Source organism: Ranitomeya imitator, chromosome 4, assembly GCF_032444005.1.
Source record: "Ranitomeya imitator isolate aRanImi1 chromosome 4, aRanImi1.pri, whole genome shotgun sequence".
NCBI classification, from domain to species: domain Eukaryota; kingdom Metazoa; phylum Chordata; class Amphibia; order Anura; family Dendrobatidae; genus Ranitomeya; species Ranitomeya imitator.
This window is the reverse complement of record NC_091285.1, coordinates 663,919,529-663,937,053: the sequence shown is the minus strand read 5'-3', so window position 1 is coordinate 663,937,053 and position 17,525 is coordinate 663,919,529.

The window sequence follows — 17,525 nt, the reverse complement described above, 5'->3', positions numbered from 1 at the left end:
TTCAAGGTCTGTCCTCTTGTGTGGATCATCTCACTGCAAGGGTACAAAACATTCAAGATTTTGTGGTTCAGAATCCGATGTTAGAGCCTAGAATTCCTATTCCTGACTTATTTTCTGGGGATAGATCTAGGTTCTTGAATTTCAAAAATAATTGTAAACTGTTTCTAGCTTTGAAACCCCGCTCCTCTGGTGACCCCGCTCAACAAGTAAAAATCATTATTTCTTTGTTACGTGGTGACCCTCAAGACAGGGCATTTTCCCTTGCGCCAGGAGATCCTGCCTTGCGTGATGTTGATGCGTTTTTTCTGGCGCTTGGATTGCTTTATGATAAACCACGTCACCTGTGTAAGGAACCTCAGAAGCCGCAGCTTCACTCATAGCCACCAGAGGGAGCCCATAGACAGAACTCGCCGAAGTACCATTCACGACCACAGGAGGGAGTTCGAAAACAGAATTCACAACAGTTCTGCTCCCTTATGAGGCACCCCCAGACACAGGGCCACGAGTTCTCGGTACCGGGCCTCTCTGATTCAGTTCTGAGGCTGTCACGGTGGCTAGACCCGGTCCGTGACCCTGCTAAGGGGCGTCCAATAAAAGGTGATAGGAGTCTGTCAAGGTTTCGTGACGCCACCTGTGGTGTTCGGTCAGGGTGACCGACGCTGCTGTGGGGTCCGCTGGGGTGATGGAATGGCAGCTGGATGGTATACCTTCCCACAGGTGAAGTATGTCCCCAGGGCTTCCCAGTAAGGTGGATGGTGATGGTGTGAGGTGCAGTCAATAACGAGGACACAAGGTTGCAGTCTCTTTACCTCTTTACTGAAGACTTCAGGATCCTCAATCCAGAGCACGCTTAACAGGGCTATCTGAGACCGGCCGGTCCGATGGGCACATCCAGAGTTCCCTTTGCAGGTGGAAATCAGTGCCTACCACTAACGCCTGTGTGTTGTAGTGCTACCCTGCTGAGCATTCGGAATAGTCCTCACAACTGCTGTTCTCGTTCGTTCATTCTTTCTAATTCTCTCTCGCTTGTTCCAGATGTTACTAGTTTCTCGTCCCCCAGTATGTTATGGCTAGGACGCACCCGTATGATGGGAAGGCTCGGAGCTCTTCCGGGACCCTAGAGATGCACCTCTCCACGCGTTGCCCCCTATGTCTTTGTAGGAAATTTAAGGTAGACAGCCAACCTATAATTTTACTGTCCTGCGGAGTTCGAAGTAAGGCCTAGAGTCAATTACTCCCGCGGTGTTCCGGCCACCGGCTACGCGCCTCAGTAGGATGTTGCCTCGGTCTCACGGCACGACTCCTACTGGCTCTCCTTTGTGCTTGATCTCATTTCTCACTGTTCCACCATATCCTTCCCTTCGTATCTCTCTCTTGGGATAACGCCGCGGGGTGTGCAGGTGCGGTTCCGTTACGTTCTGCTCTGTTCGCTAGGCACCTGCCAGGTTCCCACACCTGACAGGGATTCCCCTGTGTCTTCTCCCAGCAACACCCCCTGCCACGGGATGTTGCCTGAATCCAACCCAGTCAGCTTCTGACTAACTTCCTATCCAACCCCTAGTTTTACCAGTGTGAGGAGTGGCCCAATAAATAAAGCCTTTTGCTCCCCCTAGTGGCCGGAGTGTGAAGTGTAATGTGTGCTGGTGATACCTGGTCAGTAGAATTCCTTCAGTGCCATCAGACGTACCATCACTCCCCTTAGTGGCAGAGTGTCATACTGCAATGACCAGATCTCTGGGGCGCTGCACTTATCTCTGTCATAAGCTATGTTCTGCTCCTATATCTCTGCGGTAAGCTCAGTTCTGTTCCCATATCTCTGTAGTAAGCTCAGTTCTGCTTCCATACCTCTGTAGTAAGCTTGGTTCTGCTCCGATATCTCTGTAGTAAACTCTGTTCTGTTCCCTCATCTATATATTAAGCTTGGTTCTGCTCCCATAGCTCTTTAGTAAGCTTGGTTCTACTCCAATATATCTGTAGTAAACTCGCTTCTACTCCCATATCTCTGGTAAGCCCTGTTCTGCTCCCATATCATTGTAGTAAGCTCGGTTCTGCTCCCATATATCTGTAGTAAGCTTGGTTCTGCTCCCTTATCTCTGTCGTAAGCTGTTCTGCTCCTATATCTCTGCGGTAAGCTCAGTTCTGTTCCCATATCTCTGTAGTAAGCTCAGTTCTGCTCCCATACCTCTGTAGTAAGCTTGGTTCTGCTCTGATATCTCTGTAGTAAACTCTGTTCTGCTCTCTCATCTATATATTAAGCTTGGTTCTGCTCCCATAGCTCTTTAGTAAGCTCGGTTCTGCTCCCATAGCTCTGTAGTAAGCTCGGTTCTGTTCCCTTATCTCTGTAGTAAGCACTGTTCTGCTCCCATATCTCTGTTGTAAGCTTGGTTCTGCTCCCATATCTCTGTAGTAAGCTCAGTTCTGCTCCCATATCTCTGTTGTAAGCTTGGTTCTGCTCCCATATCTCTGTAGTAAGCTCTGTTCTGCACCCATATCTCTGTAGTAAGCTCGGTTCTGCTCCCTTATCTCTGTAGTAAGCTTATTTCTGCTCCCATAGCTCTTTAGTAAGCTTGGATCTGCTCCCTTATCTCTGCAGTAAGCTAGGTTCTGCTCCCATATTTCTATGGTAAGCTCAGTTCTGCTCCCATATCACTGTAGTAAGCTAGGTTCTGCTCCCATATTTCTGTGGTAAGCTCAGTCCTGCTCCGATATCTCTGTAGTAAGCTTGGTTCTGCTCCCATATCTCAGTAGTAAGCTCTGTTCCGCCCCATATCTCTGTAGTAAGCTTGGTTCTGTGTTGTGAATTCTGTTGTCGAACTCCCTCCTGTGGTCGTGAATGGCACTTCGGCGAGTTCTGCCTATGGGCTCCCTCTGGTGGCTGTGAGTGAAGCTGCGGCTTCTGAGGTTCCTTACACAGGTGACGTGGTTTATCCTTTGGTTGGCTGTGGTCTTTTGTAGGTTTTTGTGCTGATCGCAAAGTTACCTTTCCTATCCTCTGTCTATTTAGTAAGTCTGGCCTCCCTTTGCTGAAACCCATTTCATTTCTGCGTTTGTGACTTTCATCTTTACTCACAGTCAATATATGTGGGGGGCTTCCTTTACCTTTGGGGAATTTCTCTGAGGCAAGGTAGGCTTTATTTTCCATCTCTAGGGCTAGATAGCTCTTAGGCTGTGACGAGGCACCTAGGTCTGGTCAGGAGCGCTCCACGGCTATTTCTAGTGTGTGTGATAGGATTAGGGCTTGCGGTCAGCAGAGTTCCCACATCCCAGAGCTCGTCCTGTATGTGGTTTAACTATCAGGTCATTCCGGGTGCTCCTAACCACCAGGTCATAACAGTACAGCTGGCCCAAAGTGTTAATGCATCTCAATAGAGGGATAAGAGAACTTCTGAGACCATTTTTTTTTCTTTGCACTGTGTTTTGTCTTTCTTTTCCCCTAGACCTTTGGGTGGTTCAGGACACAGGTGTAGATATGGACATTCAAGGTCTGTCCTCTTGTGTGGATCATCTCACTGCAAGGGTACAAAACATTCAAGATTTTGTGGTTCAGAATCCGATGTTAGAGCCTAGAATTCCTATTCCTGACTTATTTTCTGGGGATAGATCTAGGTTCTTGAATTTCAAAAATAATTGTAAACTGTTTCTAGCTTTGAAACCCCGCTCCTCTGGTGACCCCGCTCAACAAGTAAAAATCATTATTTCTTTGTTACGTGGTGACCCTCAAGACAGGGCATTTTCCCTTGCGCCAGGAGATCCTGCCTTGCGTGATGTTGATGCGTTTTTTCTGGCGCTTGGATTGCTTTATGATAAACCACGTCACCTGTGTAAGGAACCTCAGAAGCCGCAGCTTCACTCATAGCCACCAGAGGGAGCCCATAGACAGAACTCGCCGAAGTACCATTCACGACCACAGGAGGGAGTTCGAAAACAGAATTCACAACAGTTCTGCTCCCTTATGAGGCACCCCCAGACACAGGGCCACGAGTTCTCGGTACCGGGCCTCTCTGATTCAGTTCTGAGGCTGTCACGGTGGCTAGACCCGGTCCGTGACCCTGCTAAGGGGCGTCCAATAAAAGGTGATAGGAGTCTGTCAAGGTTTCGTGACGCCACCTGTGGTGTTCGGTCAGGGTGACCGACGCTGCTGTGGGGTCCGCTGGGGTGATGGAATGGCAGCTGGATGGTATACCTTCCCACAGGTGAAGTATGTCCCCAGGGCTTCCCAGTAAGGTGGATGGTGATGGTGTGAGGTGCAGTCAATAACGAGGACACAAGGTTGCAGTCTCTTTACCTCTTTACTGAAGACTTCAGGATCCTCAATCCAGAGCACGCTTAACAGGGCTATCTGAGACCGGCCGGTCCGATGGGCACATCCAGAGTTCCCTTTGCAGGTGGAAATCAGTGCCTACCACTAACGCCTGTGTGTTGTAGTGCTACCCTGCTGAGCATTCGGAATAGTCCTCACAACTGCTGTTCTCGTTCGTTCATTCTTTCTAATTCTCTCTCGCTTGTTCCAGATGTTACTAGTTTCTCGTCCCCCAGTATGTTATGGCTAGGACGCACCCGTATGATGGGAAGGCTCGGAGCTCTTCCGGGACCCTAGAGATGCACCTCTCCACGCGTTGCCCCCTATGTCTTTGTAGGAAATTTAAGGTAGACAGCCAACCTATAATTTTACTGTCCTGCGGAGTTCGAAGTAAGGCCTAGAATCAATTACTCCCGCGGTGTTCCGGCCACCGGCTACGCGCCTCAGTAGGATGTTGCCTCGGTCTCACGGCACGACTCCTACTGGCTCTCCTTTGTGCTTGATCTCATTTCTCACTGTTCCACCATATCCTTCCCTTCGTATCTCTCTCTTGGGATAACGCCGCGGGGTGTGCAGGCGCGGTTCCGTTACGTTCTGCTCTGTTCGCTAGGCACCTGCCAGGTTCCCACACCTGACAGGGATTCCCCTGTGTCTTCTCCCAGCAACACCCCCTGCCACGGGATGTTGCCTGAATCCAACCCAGTCAGCTTCTGACTAACTTCCTATCCAACCCCTAGTTTTACCAGTGTGAGGAGTGGCCCAATAAATAAAGCCTTTTGCTCCCCCTAGTGGCCGGAGTGTGAAGTGTAATGTGTGCTGGTGATACCTGGTCAGTAGAATTCCTTCAGTGCCATCAGACGTACCATCACTCCCCTTAGTGGCAGAGTGTCATACTGCAATGACCAGATCTCTGGGGCGCTGCACTTATCTCTGTCATAAGCTATGTTCTGCTCCTATATCTCTGCGGTAAGCTCAGTTCTGTTCCCATATCTCTGTAGTAAGCTCAGTTCTGCTTCCATACCTCTGTAGTAAGCTTGGTTCTGCTCCGATATCTCTGTAGAAAACTCTGTTCTGTTCCCTCATCTATATATTAAGCTTGGTTCTGCTCCCATACCTCTTTAGTAAGCTTGGTTCTACTCCAATATATCTGTAGTAAACTCGCTTCTACTCCCATATCTCTGGTAAGCCCTGTTCTGCTCCCATATCATTGTAGTAAGCTCGGTTCTGCTCCCATATATCTGTAGTAAGCTTGGTTCTGCTCCCTTATCTCTGTCGTAAGCTGTTCTGCTCCTATATCTCTGCGGTAAGCTCAGTTCTGTTCCCATATCTCTGTAGTAAGCTCAGTTCTGCTCCCATACCTCTGTAGTAAGCTTGGTTCTGCTCTGATATCTCTGTAGTAAACTCTGTTCTGCTCTCTCATCTATATATTAAGCTTGGTTCTGCTCCCATAGCTCTTTAGTAAGCTTGGTTCTACTCCAATATATCTGTAGTAAACTCGCTTCTACTCCCATATCTCTGGTAAGCCCTGTTCTGCTCCCATATCACTGTAGTAAGCTAGGTTCTGCTACCATATTTCTGTGGTAAGCTCAGTTCTGCTCCCATATCTCTGTAGTAAGCTCGGTTCTGCTCCCATAGCTCTGTAGTAAGCTCGGTTCTGCTCCCTTATCTCATCACTAAGCTAGGTTCTGCTCCCATATTTCTGTGGTAAGCTCAGTTCTGCTCCCATATCACTGTAGTAAGCTAGGTTCTGCTCCCATATTTCTGTGGTAAACTCAGTTCTGCTCCCATATCTCTGTAGTTAGCTTGGTTCTGTTCCCATATCTCAGTAGTAAGCTCTGTTCTGCCCCATATCTCTGTAGTAAGCTCGGTTATGCTCCCTTATCTCTGTAGTAAGCTCTGTTCTGCTCCCATATATCTGTAGTAAACTCGGTTCTACTCCCATATCTCAGTAGTAAGCTTTGTTCTGCTCCCTTATCTCTGCATTAAGCTCGGTTCTGCTCCCATATTTCTGTGGCAAGCTCAGTTCTGCTCCCATATCTCTGTAGTAAGCTCAGTTATGATCCCATAGATTTGTAGAAAGCTCAGTCCTGCTCCCATATCTCTGTGGTAAACTGAGTTCTGCTCCCCTATCTCTGTAGTAAGCTCAGTTCTGCTCCCATAGCTCTGTAATAAGCTCGGTTCTGCTCCCTTATCTCATCACTAAGCTAGGTTCTGCTCCCATAGCTCTGTGCAAGCTCGGTTCTGCTCCCTTATCTCATCACTAAGCTCGGTTCTGCTCCCATATTTCTGTGGTAAGTTCAGTTCTTCTCCCAAATCACTGTAGTAAGCTAGGTTCTACTCCCATATTTCTGTGGTAAGCTCTGTTCTGCTCCCATATCTCAGTAGTAAGCTCTGTTCTGCTCCCATATCTCAGTAGTAAGCTCTGTTCTGCTCCCATATCTCTGTAGTAAGCTCTGTTCTGCACCCATATCTCAGTAGTAAGCTCTGTTCTGGTCCCATATCTCAGTAGTAAGCTCTGTTCTGCACCCATATCTCAGTAGTAAGCTCAGTTCTGCTCCCTTATCTCTGTAGTAAGCTCTGTTCTGCTCCCATATATCTGTAGTAAGCTCTGTTCTGCTCCCTTATCTATGTCATAAGCTCTGTTCTGCTCCTATATCTCTGCGGTAAGCTCAGTTATGTTCCCATAGCTCTGAAGTAAGCTTGATTCTGCTCTGATATCTCTGTAGTAAACTCTGTTCTGCTCCCTTATCTATATATTAAGATTAGTTCTGCTCCCATAGCTCTTTAATAAGCTTGGTTCTACTCTCATATATCTGTAGTAAATTCGCTTCTACTCCCATATCTCTAGTAAGCCCTGTTCTGCTCCCATATCTCTGTTGTAAGCTCGGTTCTGCTCCCATATCTCTGTAGTAAGCTCAGTTCTGCTCCCATATCTCTGTAGCAAGCTTTGTTCTGCACCCATATCTCTGTAGTGAGCTCAGTTCTGCTCCTATATCTCTGTAGTAAGCTTTGTTCTGCTCCCATAGCTCTTTAGTAAGCTCGGTTCTGCTCCCATATCTCTGCAGTAAGCTCGGTTCTGCTCCCATATCTCTGTAGTAAACGCTGTTCTGCTCCCTTATCTCTATATTAAGCTTGGTTATGCTCCCATAGCTCTTTAGTAAGCTCGGTTCTACTCCCATATATCTGTAGTAAGCTCTGTTCTGCTCCCACATTTCTGTAGTAAGCTCTGTTCTGCTTCTATATCTCTGTAGTAAGCTCGGTTCTGCTCCCATATCTCTGTAGTAAGCTCTGTTCTGCACCCATATCTCTGTAGTAAGCTCGGTTCTGCTCCCATATCTCTGTAGTAAGCTTATTTCTGCTCCCATAGCTCTTTAGTAAGCTCAGTTCTGCTCCCATAGCTCTGTAGTAAGCTTGGTTCTGCTCCCTTATCTGTGCAGTAAGCTAGGTTCTGCTCCCATATTTTTGTGGTAAGCTCAGTTCTGCTCCCATATCTCTGTAGTAAGCTCGGTTCTGCTCCCTTATCTCTGTAGTAAGCACTGTTCTGCTCCCATATCTCTGTTGTAAGCTTGGTTCTGCTCCCATATCTCTGTAGTAAGCTCAGTTCTGCTCCCATATCTCTGTTGTAAGCTTGGTTCTGCTCCCATATCTCTGTAGTAAGCTCTTTTCTGCTCCCATATCTCTGTAGTAAGCTCGGTTCTGCTCCCTTATCTCTGTAGTAAGCACTGTTCTGCTCCCATATCTCTGTAGTAACATATAGTAACATAGTAACATAGTTAGTAAGGCCGAAAAAAGACATTTGTCCATCCAGTTCAGCCTATATTCCATCATAATAAATACCCAGATCTACGTCCTTCTACAGAACCTAATAATTGTATGATACAATATTGTTCTGCTCCAGGAAGACATCCAGGCCTCTCTTGAACCCCTCGACTGAGTTCGCCATCACCACCTCCTCAGGCAAGCAATTCCAGATTCTCACTGCCCTAACAGTAAAGAATCCTCTTCTATGTTGGTGGAAAAACCTTCTCTCCTCCAGACGCAAAGAATGCCCCCTTGTGCCCGTCACCTTCCTTGGTATAAACAGATCCTCAGCGAGATATTTGTATTGTCCCCTTATATACTTATACATGGTTATTAGATCGCCCCTCAGTCGTCTTTTTTCTAGACTAAATAATCCTAATTTCGCTAATCTATCTGGGTATTGTAGTTCTCCCATCCCCTTTATTAATTTTGTTGCCCTCCTTTGTACTCTCTCTAGTTCCATTATATCCTTCCTGAGCACCGGTGCCCAAAACTGGACACAGTACTCCATGTGCGGTCTAACTAGGGATTTGTACAGAGGCAGTATAATGCTCTCATCATGTGTATCCAGACCTCTTTTAATGCACCCCATGATCCTGTTTGCCTTGGCAGCTGCTGCCTGGCACTGGCTGCTCCAGGTAAGTTTATCATTAACTAGGATCCCCAAGTCCTTCTCCCTGTCAGATTTACCCAGTGGTTTCCCGTTCAGTGTGTAATGGTGATATTGATTCCCTCTTCCCATGTGTATAACCTTACATTTATCATTGTTAAACCTCATCTGCCACCTTTCAGCCCAAGTTTCCAACTTATCCAGATCCATCTGTAGCAGAATACTATCTTCTCTTGTATTAACTGCTTTACATAGTTTTGTATCATCTGCAAATATCGATATTTTACTGTGTAAACCTTCTACCAGATCATTAATGAATATGTTGAAGAGAACAGGTCCCAATACTGACCCCTGCGGTACCCCACTGGTCACAGCGACCCAGTTAGAGACTATACCATTTATAACCACCCTCTGCTTTCTATCACTAAGCCAGTTACTAACCCATTTACACACATTTTCCCCCAGACCAAGCATTCTCATTTTGTGTACCAACCTCTTGTGCGGCACGGTATCAAACGCTTTGGAAAAATCGAGATATACCACGTCCAATGACTCACCGTGGTCCAGTCTATAGCTTACCTCTTCATAAAAACTGATTAGATTGGTTTGACAGGAGCGATTTCTCATAAACCCATGCTGATATGGAGTTAAACAGTTATTCTCATTGAGATAATCCAGAATAACATCCCTCAGAAACCCTTCAAATATTTTACCAACAATAGAGGTTAGACTTACTGGCCTATAATTTCCAGGTTCACTTTTAGAGCCCTTTTTGAATATTGGCACCACATTTGCTATGCGCCAGTCCTGCGGAACAGACCCTGTCGCTATAGAGTCACTAAAAATAAGAAATAATGGTTTATCTATTACATTACTTAGTTCTCTTAGTACTCGTGGGTGTATGCCATCCGGACCCGGAGATTTATCTATTTTAATCTTATTTAGCCGGTTTCGCACCTCTTCTTGGGTTAGATTGGTGACCCTTAATATAGGGTTTTCATTGTTTCTTGGGATTTCACCTAGCATTTCATTTTCCACCGTGAATACCGTGGAGAAGAAGGTGTTTAATATGTTAGCTTTTTCCTCGTCATCTACAACCATTCTTTCCTCACTATTTTTTAAGGGGCCTACATTTTCAGTTTTTATTCTTTTACTATTGATATAGTTGAAGAACAGTTTGGGATTAGTTTTACTCTCCTTAGCAATGTGCTTCTCTGTTTCCTTTTTGGCAGCTTTAATTAGTTTTTTAGATAAAGTATTTTTCTCCCTATAGTTTTTTAGAGCTTCAATGGTGCCATCCTGCTTTAGTAGTGCAAATGCTTTCTTTTTACTGTTAATTGCCTGTCTTACTTCTTTGTTTAGCCACATTGGGTTTTTCCTATTTCTAGTCCTTTTATTCCCACAAGGTATAAACCGCTTACAGTGCCTATTTAGGATGTTCTTAAACATTTCCCATTTATTATCTGTATTCTCATTTCTGAGGATATTGTCCCAGTCTACCAGATTAAGGGCATCTCTAAGCTGTTCAAACTTTGCCTTCCTAAAGTTCAATGTTTTTGTGACTCCCTGACAAGTCCCCCTAGTGAAAGACAGGTGAAACTGCACAATATTGTGGTCGCTATTTCCTAAATGCCCAACCACCTGCAGATTTGTTATTCTGTCAGGTCTATTAGATAGTATTAGGTCTAAAAGTGCTGCTCCTCTGGTTGGATTCTGCACCAATTGTGAAAAATAATTTTTCTTGGTTATTAGCAGAAACCTGTTGCCTTTATGGGTTTCACAGGTTTCTGTTTCCCAGTTAATATCCGGGTAGTTAAAGTCCCCCATAACCAGGACCTCATTATGGGTTGCAGCTTCATCTATCTGCTTTAGAAGTAGACTTTCCATGCTTTCTGTTATATTTGGGGGTTTGTAACAGACCCCAATGAGAATTTTGTTACCATTTTTCCCTCCATGAATTTCAACCCATATGGACTCGACATCCTCATTCCCTTCGCTAATATCCTCCCTTAAAGTGGACTTTAGACAAGACTTTACATAGAGACAAACCCCTCCTCCTCTCCGATTTTTACGATCCTTTCTAAACAGACTGTAACCCTGTAAGTTAACTGCCCAGTCATAGCTTTCATCTAACCATGTCTCGGTTATTCCCACTATGTCAAAGTTACCTGTAGATATTTCTGCTTCTAGTTCTTCCATCTTGTTTGTCAGGCTTCTGGCGTTTGCGAGCATGCAGTTTAGAGGATTTTGTTTTGTTCCAATCTCCTCACTGTGGATTGTTTTAGAAATGTTCTTACCTTCCTTCTGAGTATGTTTTCCTGGGTCGTCTTTGTTCGAGTCTAATGTTTTTCTTCCCGTCCCCTCTTCTTCTAGTTTAACGCCCTCCTGATGAGTGTAGCGAGTCTTCTGGCGAATGTGTGTTTCCCAGGTTTGTTGAGGTGTAGTCCGTCTCTGGCGAGGAGTCCATCATACCAGTAATTCACACCGTGGTCCAGGAATCCAAATCCTTGTTGTCTGCACCATCGTCTTAGCCAGTTGTTTGCATCAAGGATCCTGTTCCATCTCCTGGTGCCATGCCCGTCTACTGGAAGGATAGAAGAAAAAACTACCTGTGCATCCAGTTCCTTTACTTTCTTCCCCAACTCTTCAAAGTCCTTGCAGATTGTCGGTAGGTCCTTCCTTGCCGTGTCATTGGTGCCAACATGTATCAGAAGAAATGGGTGGACGTCCTTGGAGCTGAAGAGCTTTGGTATCCTATCGGTCACATCCTTGATCATCGCACCTGGAAGGCAGCATACTTCTCTTGCAGTTATGTCCGGTCTGCAGATGGCTGCTTCGGTGCCTCTCAGTAGTGAGTCTCCCACCACCACCACTCTTCGTTGCTTCTTGGCTGTACTTTTTGCTGTCACTTGTTGCTGTGTGCCCTTTTCTTTTTTGCTTGCTGGTATTGCTTCATTCTTAGGTGTGCCATCTTCATCCTCTACAAAGATTTGATATCGGTTCTTCAGTTGTGTGGTTGGTGATTTCTCCATGGTCTTCTTGCTTCTTTTGGTCACATGCTTCCACTCATCTGCTTTTGGAGGTTCTCTGACACTTTTTGCACCTTCTGTGACCAGTAGAGATGCTTCTGTTCTGTCTAGAAAGTCTTCATTCTCTTTGATGAGTTTCAAAGTTGCTATTCTTTCTTCCAGACCCCGCACCTTTTCTTCTAAAAGGGCCACTAGTCTACACTTCTGACAGGTGAAATTGGATTCTTCTTCTGGTCGATCTGTGAACATGTAGCACATGCTGCAGCTCACCATGTAGGTTGTCACATCTGCCATGTTGCTCCTAGATCCTGCTGACTTGCTGTGTGTTTTCCTTCTTGTGTAATCTACTCAGCCAAGCTCTCTTGCAATAATGTCCTACAGGCAAAAATTTGCGCGCCATAAGGCGCGCGGTTTGGTGATGCTTTCGAAGCAGCTGGTCCCGGCTGTACCCAACGATCTTCTAGCTTAGGGAGACTTCGCTTCTCCCAGAAGGCACCTGGAATATGCAAATTAGCCTCCTGAAGCTTGAATCCCTGGTTTGGTGATGCTTTCGAAGCAGCTGGTCCCGGCTGTACCCAACGATCTTCTAGCTTAGGGAGACTTCGCTTCTCCCAGAAGGCACCTGGAATATGCAAATTAGCCTCCTGAAGCTTGAATCCCTGGTTTGGTGATGCTTTCGAAGCAGCTGGTCCCGGCTGTACCCAACGATCTTCTAGCTTAGGGAGACTTCGCTTCTCCCAGAAGGCACCTGGAATATGCAAATTAGCCTCCTGAAGCTTGAATCCCTGGTTTGGTGATGCTTTCGAAGCAGCTGGTCCCGGCTGTACCCAACGATCTTCTAGCTTAGGGAGACTTCGCTTCTCCCAGAAGGCACCTGGAATATGCAAATTAGCCTCCTGAAGCTTGAATCCTTGCTTTGGTGATGCTTTCGAAGCAGCTGGTCCCGGCTGTACCCAACGATCTTCTAGCTTAGGGAGACTTCGCTTCTCCCAGAAGGCACCTGGAATATGCAAATTAGCCTCCTGAAGTTTGAATCCCTGGTTTGGTGATGCTTTCGAAGCAGCTGGTCCCGGCTGTACCCAACGATCTTCTAGCTTAGGGAGACTTCGCTTCTCCCAGAAGGCACCTGGAATATGCAAATTAGCCTCCTGAAGCTTGAATCCCTGGTTTGGTGATGCTTTCGAAGCAGCTGGTCCCGGCTGTACCCAACGATCTTCTAGCTTAGGGAGACTTCGCTTCTCCCAGAAGGCACCTGGAATATGCAAATTAGCCTCCTGAAGCTTGAATCCCTGCTTTGGTGATGCTTTCGAAGCAGCTGGTCCCGGCTGTACCCAACGATCTTCTAGCTTAGGGAGACTTCGCTTCTCCCAGAAGGCACCTGGAATATGCAAATTAGCCTCCTGAAGTTTGAATCCCTGGTTTGGTGATGCTTTCGAAGCAGCTGGTCCCGGCTGTACCCAACGATCTTCTAGCTTAGGGAGACTTCGCTTCTCCCAGAAGGCACCTGGAATATGCAAATTAGCCTCCTGAAGCTTGAATCCCTGGTTTGGTGATGCTTTCGAAGCAGCTGGTCCCGGCTGTACCCAACGATCTTCTAGCTTAGGGAGACTTCGCTTCTCCCAGAAGGCACCTGGAATATGCAAATTAGCCTCCTGAAGCTTGAATCCCTGCTTTGGTGATGCTTTCGAAGCAGCTGGTCCCGGCTGTACCCAACGATCTTCTAGCTTAGGGAGACTTCGCTTCTCCCAGAAGGCACCTGGAATATGCAAATTAGCCTCCTGAAGCTTGAATCCCTGCTTTGGTGATGCTTTCGAAGCAGCTGGTCCCGGCTGTACCCAACGATCTTCTAGCTTAGGGAGACTTCGCTTCTCCCAGAAGGCACCTGGAATATGCAAATTAGCCTCCTGAAGCTTGAATCCCTGGTTTGGTGATGCTTTCGAAGCAGCTGGTCCCGGCTGTACCCAACGATCTTCTAGCTTAGGGAGACTTCGCTTCTCCCAGAAGGCACCTGGAATATGCAAATTGGCCTCCTGAAGCTTGAATCCCTGGTTTGGTGATGCTTTCGAAGCAGCTGGTCCCGGCTGTACCCAACGATCTTCTAGCTTAGGGAGACTTCGCTTCTCCCAGAAGGCACCTGGAATATGCAAATTAGCCTCCTGAAGCTTGAATCCCTGGTTTGGTGATGCTTTCGAACCAGCTGGTCCCGGCTGTACCCAACGATCTTCTAGCTTAGGGAGACTTCGCTTCTCCCAGAAGGCACCTGGAATATGCAAATTAGCCTCCTGAAGCTTGAATCCCTGGTTTGGTGATGCTTTCGAAGCAGCTGGTCCCGGCTGTACCCAACGATCTTCTAGCTTAGGGAGACTTCGCTTCTCCCAGAAGGCACCTGGAATATGCAAATTAGCCTCCTGAAGCTTGAATCCCTGGTTTGGTGATGCTTTCGAAGCAGCTGGTCCCGGCTGTACCCAACGATCTTCTAGCTTAGGGAGACTTCGCTTCTCCCAGAAGGCACCTGGAATATGCAAATTAGCCTCCTGAAGCTTGAATCCCTGGTTTGGTGATGCTTTCGAAGCAGCTGGTCCCGGCTGTACCCAACGATCTTCTAGCTTAGGGAGACTTCGCTTCTCCCAGAAGGCACCTGGAATATGCAAATTAGCCTCCTGAAGCTTGAATCCCTGGTTTGGTGATGCTTTCGAAGCAGCTGGTCCCGGCTGTACCCAACGATCTTCTAGCTTAGGGAGACTTCGCTTCTCCCAGAAGGCACCTGGAATATGCAAATTAGCCTCCTGAAGCTTGAATCCCTGGTTTGGTGATGCTTTCGAAGCAGCTGGTCCCGGCTGTACCCAACGATCTTCTAGCTTAGGGAGACTTCGCTTCTCCCAGAAGGCACCTGGAATATGCAAATTAGCCTCCTGAAGCTTGAATCCCTGGTTTGGTGATGCTTTCGAAGCAGCTGGTCCCGGCTGTACCCAACGATCTTCTAGCTTAGGGAGACTTCGCTTCTCCCAGAAGGCACCTGGAATATGCAAATTAGCCTCCTGAAGCTTGAATCCCTGCTTTGGTGATGCTTTCGAAGCAGCTGCTCCCGGCTGTACCCAACGATCTTCTAGCTTAGGGAGACTTCGCTTCTCCCAGAAGGCACCTGGAATATGCAAATTAGCCTCCTGAAGCTTGAATCCCTGGTTTGGTGAAGCTTTCGAAGCAGCTGGTCCCGGCTGTACCCAACGATCTTCTAGCTTAGGGAGACTTCGCTTCTCCCAGAAGGCACCTGGAATATGCAAATTAGCCTCCTGAAGCTTGAATCCCTGGTTTGGTGATGCTTTCGAAGCAGCTGGTCCCGGCTGTACCCAACGATCTTCTAGCTTAGGGAGACTTCGCTTCTCCCAGAAGGCACCTGGAATATGCAAATTAGCCTCCTGAAGCTTGAATCCCTGGTTTGGTGATGCTTTCGAAGCAGCTGGTCCCGGCTGTACCCAACGATCTTCTAGCTTAGGGAGACTTCGCTTCTCCCAGAAGGCACCTGGAATATGCAAATTAGCCTCCTGAAGCTTGAATCCCTGTTCTGCTCCCATATTACTGTAGTAAGCTCGGTTCTGCTCCCATATCTTTATAGTAAGCTTTGTTCTGCTCCCATAGCTCTTTAGTAAGCTCGGTTCTGCTCCCATAGCTCTGTAGTAAGCTCGGTTCTGTTCCCTTATCTCTGTAGTAAGCACTGTTCTGCTCCCATATCTCTGTTGTAAGCTTGGTTCTGCTCCCATATCTCTGTAGTAAGCTCAGTTCTGCTTCCATATCTCTGTTGTAAGCTTGGTTCTGCTCCCATATCTCTGTAGTAAGCTCTGTTCTGCTCCCATATCTCTGTAGTAAGCTCGGTTCTGCTCCCTTATCTCTGTAGTAAGCACTGTTCTGCTCCCATATCTCTGTTGTAAGCTTGGTTCTGCTCCCATATCTCTGTAGTAAGCTCAGTTCTGCTCCCATATCTCTGTTGTAAGCTTGGTTCTGCTCCCTTATCTTTATAGTAAGCTTTGTTCTGCTCCCATAGCTCTTTAGTAAGCTCGGTTCTGCTCCCATAGCTCTGTAGCAAGCTTGGTTATGCTCCCTTATCTCTGCAGTAAGCTAGGTTCTGCTCCCATATTTCTATGGTAAGCTCAGTTCTGCTCCCATATCTCTGTTGTAAGCTTGGTTCTGCTCCCATATCTCTGTGGTAAGCTCTGTTCTGCTCCCATATCTCTGTAGTAAGCTCGGTTCTGCTCCCATATCTTTATAGTAAGCTTTGTTCTGCTCCCATAGCTCTTTAGTAAGCTCGGTTCTGCTCCCATAGCTCTGTAGCAAGCTTGGTTATGCTCCCTTATCTCTGCAGTAAGCTAGGTTCTGCTCCCATATTTCTATGGTGAGCTCAGTTCTGCTCCCATATCTCTGTTGTAAGCTTTGTTCTGCTCCCATATCTCTGTGGTAAGCTCTGTTCTGCTCCCATAGCTCTGTAGTAAGCTCGGTTCTGTTCCCTTATCTCTGTAGTAAGCACTGTTCTGCTCCCATATCTCTGTTGTAAGCTTGGTTCTGCTCCCATATCTCTGTAGTAAGCTCAGTTCTGCTCCCATATCTCTGTTGTAAGCTTGGTTCTGCTCCCATATCTCTGTAGTAAGCTCTGTTCTGCTCCCATATCTCTGTAGTAAGCTCGGTTCTGCTCCCTTATCTCTGTAGTAAGCACTGTTCTGCTCCCATATCTCTGTTGTAAGCTTGGTTCTGCTCCCATATCTCTGTTGTAAGCTCAGTTCTGCTCCCATATCTCTGTTGTAAGCTTGGTTCTGCTCCCTTATCTTTATAGTAAGCTTTGTTCTGCTCCCATAGCTCTTTAGTAAGCTCGGTTCTGCTCCCATAGCTCTGTAGCAAGCTTGGTTATGCTCCCTTATCTCTGCAGTAAGCTAGGTTCTGCTCCCATATTTCTATGGTAAGCTCAGTTCTGCTCCCATATCTCTGTTGTAAGCTTGGTTCTGCTCCCATATCTCTGTGGTAAGCTCTGTTCTGCTCCCATATCTCTGTAGTAAGCTCGGTTCTGCTCCCATAGCTCTGTAGCAAGATTGGTTATGCTCCCTTATCTCTGCAGTAAGCTAGGTTCTGCTCCCATATTTCTATGGTAAGCTCAGTTCTGCTCCCTTATCTCTGTTGTAAGCTCTGTTCTGCTCCTATATCTCTGTGGTAAGTTTCGTTCTGTTCCCATATCTCTGCAGTAAGCTCAGTTTTGCTCCTAAATTTCTGTGGTAAGCTCAGTTCTGCTCCCATATCTCTGTTGTAAGCTTGGTTCTGCTCCGATATCTCTGTAGTAAGCTCTGTTCTGCTCCCATATCTCTGTAGTAAGCTCAGTTCTGTGCCGTATCTATGTAGTAAGCTCGGTTCTGCTCCCATATCTCTGTAGTAAGCTTGATTCCACTCCTATATCTCTGGAGTAAGCTTGGTTCTGCTCCCATATCTATGCAGCAAGCTCCATTTTGTTCCCATATCTATGTACCAGCCTGTTTTTAAAGTCTGATATCTCTGCTGCTTTACTGCAATGGCCAGAGATAATCTCGGATCCTTCAGATGGAACCTCAAAACCCATCTCTTCAGGAAAGCCTACAGCCTACAATAACCGAGCCGCCGCCTCACCGCCGCCAGAGCCGCCGCCTCACCGCCTCCAGAACCGCCGCCTCACCCCTACCTTCTGTCTCTTCCCCACTATCCCATAGAATGTAAGTCCGCAAGGACAGGGTTCTCTCCCCCTTGTACCAGTCTGTCACTGTAATCCTGTTTA